Source organism: Nannobrachium achirus (genome assembly GCF_963921795.1).
Source record: "Nannobrachium achirus genome assembly, chromosome: 21".
In the NCBI taxonomy this organism is placed as follows: Eukaryota; Metazoa; Chordata; class Actinopteri; order Myctophiformes; family Myctophidae; genus Nannobrachium; species Nannobrachium achirus.
The window spans coordinates 25,873,677-25,882,471 of record NC_137828.1 but is presented as its reverse complement, the minus strand read 5'-3'; the positions used below and the strand labels follow the sequence as shown (position 1 = coordinate 25,882,471).

The following is an 8,795-nucleotide window of genomic DNA, read 5'->3' as shown; positions in this document are numbered from 1 at the left end:
ATCTGTAGCCCCGGGGAAATAACTCTATATTTGAAATCTGAACGTCTTTGTAGATGTACGGAGGGAGAACGTGCAAAGATTATTTTTTTGAAGATATCACGTTGGGAATGCGATTGATCCCAGGCTGAGACTGACTACTGTATCCGGTTATTTCCACGCGTTACGACGCGTTGGCACAGACAGAGTATTTCCGTATCCTGTCCAGGGCGGAAGTAATGTGTAACGCGAAATTATCACACTCAGACTGAACCACCCGGGACCAACCAGGAGGCTAAAACAGAGGCTCGTGGATTGTTGTTTAACTCGTTTCACAAGAGAAAAGAAGCTCGCTTTCGTGGATATCTTCATATAGCGACTCCATTCAGGTAAGAGACAATAGGCATCATCTAGAATGACTCAATGGGGGTGTATTGTTAAAATGTTAGGCTGTTCTACAGTAGGTCTGTAATGTTTTTTCTTTACCTTGCAACACATGCTAACTCTCATGCTAACTGAAAGCTATTAAAGCTAACAACAACAACAGCTCCCTCCCTCAGCCAGGGACCCCTTCTTAGCTGAGAGAGAGATGAAGCAGGGACCCCTTAGCTGAGAGAGCAGGGACCCCTTAGTTGAGAGAGAGATGAAGCAGGGACCCCTTAGCTGAGAGAGAGATGAAGCAGGGACCCCTTAGTTGAGAGAGAGATGAAGCAGGGACCCCTTAGCTGAGAGAGAGATGAAGCAGGGACCCCTTAGTTGAGAGAGAGATGAAGCAGGGACCCCTTAGTTGAGAGAGAGATGAAGCAGGGACCCCTTAGCTGAGAGAGAGATGAAGCAGGGACCCCTTAGCTGAGAGAGATGAAGCAGGGACCCCTTAGCTGAGAGAGATGAAGCAGGGACCCCTTAGCTGAGAGAGAGATGAAGCCGGGACCCCTTAGCTGAGAGAGAGATGAAGCAGGGACCCCTTAGCTGAGAGAGATGAAGCAGGGACCCCTTAGCCGGGAGAGATGAAGCAGGGACCCCTTAGCTGAGAGAGAGATGAAGCAGGGACCCCTTAGCTGAGAGAGAGATGAAGCAGGGGACCCCTTAGCTGAGAGAGAGATGAAGCAGGGACCCCTTAGCTGAGAGAGAGATGAAGCAGGGACCCCTTAGCTGAGAGAGAGATGAAGCAGGGACCCCTTAGCTGAGAGAGAGATGAAGCAGGGACCCCTTAGCTGAGAGAGATGAAGCAGGGACCCCTTAGCTGAGAGAGAGATGAAGCAGGGACCCCTTAGCTGAGAGAGAGATGAAGCAGGGACCCCTTAGCTGAGAGAGATGAAGCAGGGACCCCTTAGCTGAGAGAGAGATGAAGCAGGGACCCCTTAGCTGAGAGAGATGAAGCAGGGACCCCTTAGCTGAGAGAGATGAAGCAGGGACCCCTTAGCTGAGAGAGAGATGAAGCAGGGACCCCTTAGCTGAGAGAGATGAAGCAGGGACCCCTTAGCCGGGAGAGATGAAGCAGGGACCCCTTAGCTGAGAGAGAGATGAAGCAGGGACCCCTTAGCTGAGAGAGAGATGAAGCAGGGGACCCCTTAGCTGAGAGAGAGATGAAGCAGGGACCCCTTAGCTGAGAGAGAGATGAAGCAGGGACCCCTTAGCTGAGAGAGAGATGAAGCAGGGACCCCTTAGCTGAGAGAGATGAAGCAGGGACCCCTTAGCTGAGAGAGAGATGAAGCCGGGACCCCTTAGCTGAGAGAGAGATGAAGCAGGGACCCCTTAGCTGAGAGAGATGAAGCAGGGACCCCTTAGCCGGGAGAGATGAAGCAGGGACCCCTTAGCTGAGAGAGAGATGAAGCAGGGACCCCTTAGCTGAGAGAGAGATGAAGCAGGGGACCCCTTAGCTGAGAGAGAGATGAAGCAGGGACCCCTTAGCTGAGAGAGAGATGAAGCAGGGACCCCTTAGCTGAGAGAGAGATGAAGCAGGGACCCCTTAGCTGAGAGAGATGAAGCAGGGACCCCTTAGCTGAGAGAGAGATGAAGCAGGGACCCCTTAGCTGAGAGAGAGATGAAGCAGGGACCCCTTAGCTGAGAGAGATGAAGCAGGGACCCCTTAGCTGAGAGAGAGATGAAGCAGGGACCCCTTAGCTGAGAGAGATGAAGCAGGGACCCCTTAGCTGAGAGAGATGAAGCAGGGACCCCTTAGCTGAGAGAGAGATGAAGCAGGGACCCCTTAGCTGAGAGAGATGAAGCAGGGACCCCTTAGCCGGGAGAGATGAAGCAGGGACCCCTTCGCTGAGAGAGATGAAGCAGGGACCCCCTTAGCTGAGAGAGAGATGAAGCAGGGACCCCTTAGCTGAGAGAGAGATGAAGCAGGGACCCCTTAGCTGAGAGAGATGAAGCAGGGACCCCTTAGCTGAGAGAGATGAAGCAGGGACCCCTTAGCTGAGAGAGAGATGAAGCAGGGGACCCCTTAGCTGAGAGAGAGATGAAGCAGGGACCCCTTAGCTGAGAGAGAGATGAAGCAGGGACCCCTTAGCTGAGAGAGAGATGAAGCAGGGACCCCTTAGCTGAGAGATGAAGCAGGGACCCCTTAGCTGAGAGAGAGATGAAGCAGGGACCCCTTAGCTGAGAGAGAGATGAAGCAGGGACCCCTTAGCTGAGAGAGAGATGAAGCAGGGACCCCTTAGCTGAGAAAGCACTGTTCTTTACTTCAACAGAGGTCCGGGACCCCTAGGGGGTCCCCGGAGTTACTACTGGGGGTCCTCCAAATCTTTGAGTGATATAAACCTTTTTTCTACTCCTTTTTTATATTAACTACTTGAACCCTAGTGTCCATATTCTGAGAACTGTAGCCCAAAATAGCAGATCTACAAGCTCACAACGCCTCAATCAGCTGTTTTTGGCAAAGACCTTTGGTGTAGAGGGGAAAAAGAGCAGACCAAGTACAGAGTGAAAGGTCAAGTTTATTAAGTATTGACAGTTCAAGTGGTTAAATATCTGAAAACACAAATTGACATGAAAATACACTGATGATTGTGCTGTCAAACAATGAAACTATATGGAATCTAATCAATCTATGAACAGGTTGTGGGGGTCCCTGCTTCAATCTCTCTCAACTAATGGGTCCTTGGCCTGAAAACGTTGTTTAATCTGTCAATTATTTAAGCAATTAATCAGATTGTGGCATTTGTTTAGCTATTACCTTATACATTTCTGATTAAAGAATAGCTACACATTTGTCAGGCTAAATTGTAACCGTGTTCTTTTCAAATAGGTAATTTAAAAATAAATATTCAAGGCATATTTTTAGCAGGGTTCCCACGGTCATGAAATTACTGGAAATATTTTGAAACAGTCCTGGAAGGTCCAGGAGAAATAGCTATGCATTCTTTGAATATTAGAGGCAGAAATTGTGAAAATAGCCGATCTTCATGCTCACAACGTTGCGAGGCGTTGTGAGCATGTAGATCTGCTATTTTCACAATAGAACAGTGTTATACAACATTTCTCAACTCTTTAGTGCTCGTCAGGGTGCCGGTCCCCAGTAAAAACATGATTATTTCGGGGTCACGGCCTGAAAAGGTTGAGAACCACTGGCATACACTACCTGTCTTTGGGCATTGTGCATAGGAGTAAGCAACATGTTATTGAGCTGAATTATTGTTATATAGTCCTGTATATTGGGTTAAATATTCTGGAAAAGTTTTGGAAATTAATTGGAAAACATTTGTGGGAACCCTGAGTAATGTGTGTGTGTGTGTGTGTGTGTGTGTGTGTGTGTGTGTGTGTGTGTGTGTGTGTGTGTGTGTGTGTGTGTGTGTGTGTGTGTGTTTGTGTTTGTGTTTGTGTGTTTGTGTGTGTGTGTATTACTACCAGCGGGGCATCCTGGCCTACCAGTTCAAAGAAAGGCCCAAGAACATTCGCTTCATCGACGAGGAAGATGCAGGCTGCCACGGTGCCCCAGCCCCACAGACCAGCTACGTCACCATCATCCCAGCCAACCCCATAAGCACCAGGTAGGCCTGTCACAATTATTACCAGGGTTCCCACGGTCATGAAATTCCTGGAAATATTTTGAGATTAGAATCATATTTTTCCAGTACTGGAAAAGTTTTGGAATTGATCAAGGCTCCTGGAAGGCCCTGGAAAAAATAGCTATGCATTGTCTTTGGTTATTGATTTGGTTAATACCTCTGAAATGGCAAATTAAACATGGGCCAAATTGTCAAATATTAGAGCCAGAAATTGTGAAAATAGCCGATCTACATGCTCACAACGTCTCGCAGCGCAGTTTTGGAAATTAATTGATAAAAAGCTGTGGGAACCCTGTTTTAGTTCTTTAGCACGGTATTAATAGAAATTCCAGCGATTATGTGCCGATTTGATTACGATTACTAAACTAGTAAGACGCCTCAGGGCGACAATTCTTGGCCATCTGGCCAGTGATGTATATCGGACCAGTTACCCATATACTATATGGAGATCCATGTACTGTACGTCCCTTTTATGCCCATACATGGAGATCCCTGTCTGAACCAGCCGCACATAATATGGGCTGTCTTCCTCCACATATGGGCAATTCCATTATGCAGTTCTGTTAGATATGGGCTTAATCAGGAATCTCCATATATGGGCATAAAAGATTCTGGGGAATACCCATATATGGACTTTTACATAGGTGATGTCACCGGATGTATCAAGGGAACCAACCCATATGTAAAAATGTGTACACACACACGTCTACACGGAGATAAGCTGTGACATTTCTCATGGCAACCTTAAGTCGCAATTAGTTGGGGCACTCCAAATTTACACAAACTCTGTTTTTCTCCACAGATGAAGCCCAAACATGCCAGGAAGGTCAACGTTGCGGCTGACTCTGGATTGCCACAGTGACCTCCGAGAGAGCAGCATGGATCTGTCTACAGCAGGATCAGCATGTGCGACCACTGGAGCACTTTTGGACTGAACTCTTTACATTTGGATTTGGTGGACAGATTTGTGGAGTATTTATCTGCAACTGCCTGAGGACAATGAAACAAAATGGACTTCCAGGAGCTGCTCACCAGCTTCTACCGGAATGGAGAGCACCTCCCACGGTCACCAGCCCATTCGCCTATAACTTATTCGCCTTAACAGATTTCGCTCTTTCACCGTGCATGGAGGAGAGTCTTTTCACGGCCGTTGAAGAGCCATTTCGCCTAAATGTTCAAGGGTCCGTCTTTTTTATCCATTTTGCCTGGCTGCCACGCTGTGGGCAGACAGACAGACAGGTAGACAGACAGACAGACAGACAGACAGACAGAATTTGGCACAGAGCAGAGGAGCGCGAACCAGACACCACTTCACCATAATAAAGCAGCAGTAGTAGGCTATCTTCCAAATCAAATTGTCAGGAGGACATCATGTCATGACTCATGACCTTGCGCAGCAGTGCACGTATCAATTAATTAATTATTTAGACACTGATTCCAAAGCTCTAATCTGTATGTCTGCTCAATTCTGCTGTAAACATAATGTTGGCCTTCGTTCCATTTTGGGGGCTGGGCGGCCAACAAAGTAAATCGTCACTGTCGGGCAGAAACCTTGTATCTCCAAGTTTCAAATGTGTACATTTTTTCGCAAAGCCCTGCTTCATCAAACAAGGCTGTCGCACAAAAGTAGTGAAAACAGCCGATCTACAAGCACACAACGCCTCTTTAATTACTTTATTAAATGATAAATACAAAACAAACGGTTTACTACCCGACAACGACAAATTATAACTCAAGTAATTGGCCCACTGGCTTGTCACTTGTCATGATCTGAAATGGCAAATCTTTGAGTAGCAGCAGCGCTATGGAGAGAGATCTCTCTCTATAGCGCGCAATTAGGGCCTCCAACTATTTTTCCCGGGCTGAATCAGGGGCCCAGCACGTCCCTGGTTCTCAACCTGTGGGTCAGTACTCTGTTAACTGTTACTCTTGTTGCATCGAGGGCAGACGTTTTGAAAATGGTGCATTATCTTGTGGAAGAATACATGGAAAATATATATATAAGCTGTATCACAATACACAATCTTATCACGATTCTTTCTCATGTTGGTTTTTATGTTTATCTTTCAAGTTACTTAACAGTCAACCTCCTACAAGATAACAAAAAATAAAAGGGAAAAAGGATGAGGTTTGACAACTACTGATTTAGACGAAATTGCTAATTCTCTGTATTAACAATTCAACATGCATTGTATCACGATATATACTGTATATAATATATCTGAAGAGGCGTATCAACGATATGTATCACCAAATGCCAATTGTCTTTGTAAGCTTCAGGTGGTTGTTATGGTAACGCCTGCTGTCAATCAAATTGTTGCCTTCATCTGTCAATCACTGTTGGTTTTCGACCGTGTTATGCTGTGCTGGTGCTTTTGTTTTAAGATCTTTTGCATGTTACTGTTTTTGTATCAATAAATGATTTTTCATATCCAACTTAATATCTACTCTCTGGACTTACTAACCACACACTACATGCGTGTATGTTTTATGCTTGTTTATGCTTGTTTATGCTCGCAGTAGGGCTTATTGGTAAGCCGTGAGTCAGATGATAAACCTTTGTGCTGTATACAGTATGTCTGCTTTACAGTAACAATTAGTGTGCTATTACATAGTAATAATGCAGTGATACAACTAAGCAGTTAAAATTAGCCAAAAATAGCAGATCTACAAGCTCACAATGCCTCGCGCTGCGAGGCCGTGTGAGTTTGTAGATCGGCTATATTCGGCAAAGAGTTTTGTGTCGTGGAGAAAAAGAGCAGACCAAGTACAGAGTGAAAGGTCAAGTTTATTAAGTATTGACGGTTCAAGTGGTTACAGTAAATACTCTGATGATTTTGCTGTCAAACAATGGAACTATGGAATCACTGAAAAGGTTATAGGGACCTCCTTGGCCTGAAAACGTTTAACGTTGAACCCAGAACCTTAGAAGATATGCTATTTTCAACTAGCCAATGAACAACAGATGTTGATACTACCCTGTAGTATTTAGGATGGGGACCCCTGTATCTGAGGGGACTACCCATAACTACAAAGGTTCATTAGTCCTACATTGGTTAGGGTTAAGTTTAGGGTTAGAATTCACCAGGTAAGCATTCACTAGTTTCGGACTAATGGGCTGTAGGGTTAGGGTTATCAAATCGTCAGACTTTTCTTTGTTCTCTCTCTCTCTCTCGCTGAACAATCTGTTATAATGTCGGTCTTTGATTATGGTGATGTGCTGTGTACATGCATGCCTCACTCTCCACACTGAAGCCTCTTGATGCTGTCTACCACCGTGCCTTGCGGTTTATAACTGGTGATGATTATCTTACCCATCATTGTTTATTATATGAAAAAGTAGGTTGGCCATCTCTCACAGTTCATAGAGAGCAACACTGTATTTTATTTATTTATAAGGCCTTCTGTGGTAAACTTCCTTTGTATTTATCCACATTGGTAGAACCAATAGTCACTGGACATGCAACTCGCTCACAGGTATTCATTAGGTATTCCTGTCCAACTATGAATAGTGAGCAAGGAAAGACGGCCTTCAAGTATTATGCTCCACACAAGTGGGATAAACTTCAGGAATCTCTGAAACTGGTTCGATTGGTCTCTATAGGGACATTTAAAGTGCTCCTTGAGGGCACACTACATAGTGAATGCACATGTTTTGTGTAAGAACTATATTATATGTTATGTACTTCCTGCATCTGTAACGTTATACTGTGGTTTGATTGTCTATTGTATTTTACATTGCTTGTGTGGTTTTTTATGATGTGATCAGGGTGTCCTTGAAAAAGAGAGCTTGCTCTCAATGGGCTCCCCTGAATTAATAAAGGAAAAAGAAAGAAAGAAAGAACTTCATTAAGTTTTATGTATTTATGATAAGATGTCATTATACACTATGAACTTCATTATAAACTTCATAAAGCTCAGATAAAGTTGTGTAATACCCATTGTATATCTATATCTGGCTCTCTGTTATGCCCATATTTGGTGTTCTGTGCCCATGCCAGTCTGTGACAACTCCGTGATGTCAGTCATTTTGGGCACTGTTTAGTATCAGTGATGTCAGTCATGACAAATATAATTTGTGCATTGTTTCAGTATGCGGCTATTACCATGGTGGTGGGTGGTGACACTGTTTAGTATCAGTGCAGACAGACGGCGGACAGGGTTAGGGTTAGGGTTAGGGTTAGGACATCCTAATGTCCAAAAGGACATTCAGTCTATTAACAGATACAGTAGATGGGGCGTGCAGCGTTTTTTAATGTTATTAGTCCGATGTCCCATTAGTCCGAGGCTGGTGAATGCTAACCTGCCGACGCTGGTGAATGATTAACTGCTGACACTGGTGAATATTAACCTGCCGACGATGGTGAATGATAACCTATAGTGAATGATAACCATAGACTCCACACCCTCCTATCTAACATCAGGGTCTACAGAGCTCTACAGTGTTGTGTGCTAAACCCTCCACTATCACCTATCTAATATCAGGGTCTACAGAGCTCTACAGCAGAGGTCTTCAATGTGTTCAGGCCAAGGACCCTTTAGTTGAGAGAGAAATGAAGCAGGGACCCCTATAACCTTTTCAGTGATTCCATAGTTCCATTATTTGACAGCAAAATCATCAGAGTATTTACTGTAACCACTTGAACCGTCAATACTTAATAAACTTGACCTTTCACTCTGTACTTGGTCTGCTCTTTTTCTCCACGACACAAAACTCTTTGCCGAATATAGCCGATCTACAAACTCACACGGCCTCGCAGCGCGAGGCATTGTGAGCTTGTAGATCTGCTATTTTTGGCTAATTTT

The 8,795-nt window shown here is 44.8% G+C and overlaps 1 long non-coding RNA gene across 1 annotated transcript; it reads left to right on the top strand.

Annotated features, from left to right (window-relative positions):
* Positions 1–253: 253 nt before the first annotated feature.
* Positions 254–6,419, top strand: LOC308306555. Its single transcript, XR_013963164.1, has 3 exons — positions 254–365; positions 3,832–3,971; positions 4,792–6,419. It is a non-coding gene; the product is annotated as an uncharacterized lncRNA (long non-coding RNA).
* Positions 6,420–8,795: the final 2,376 nt, after the last annotated feature.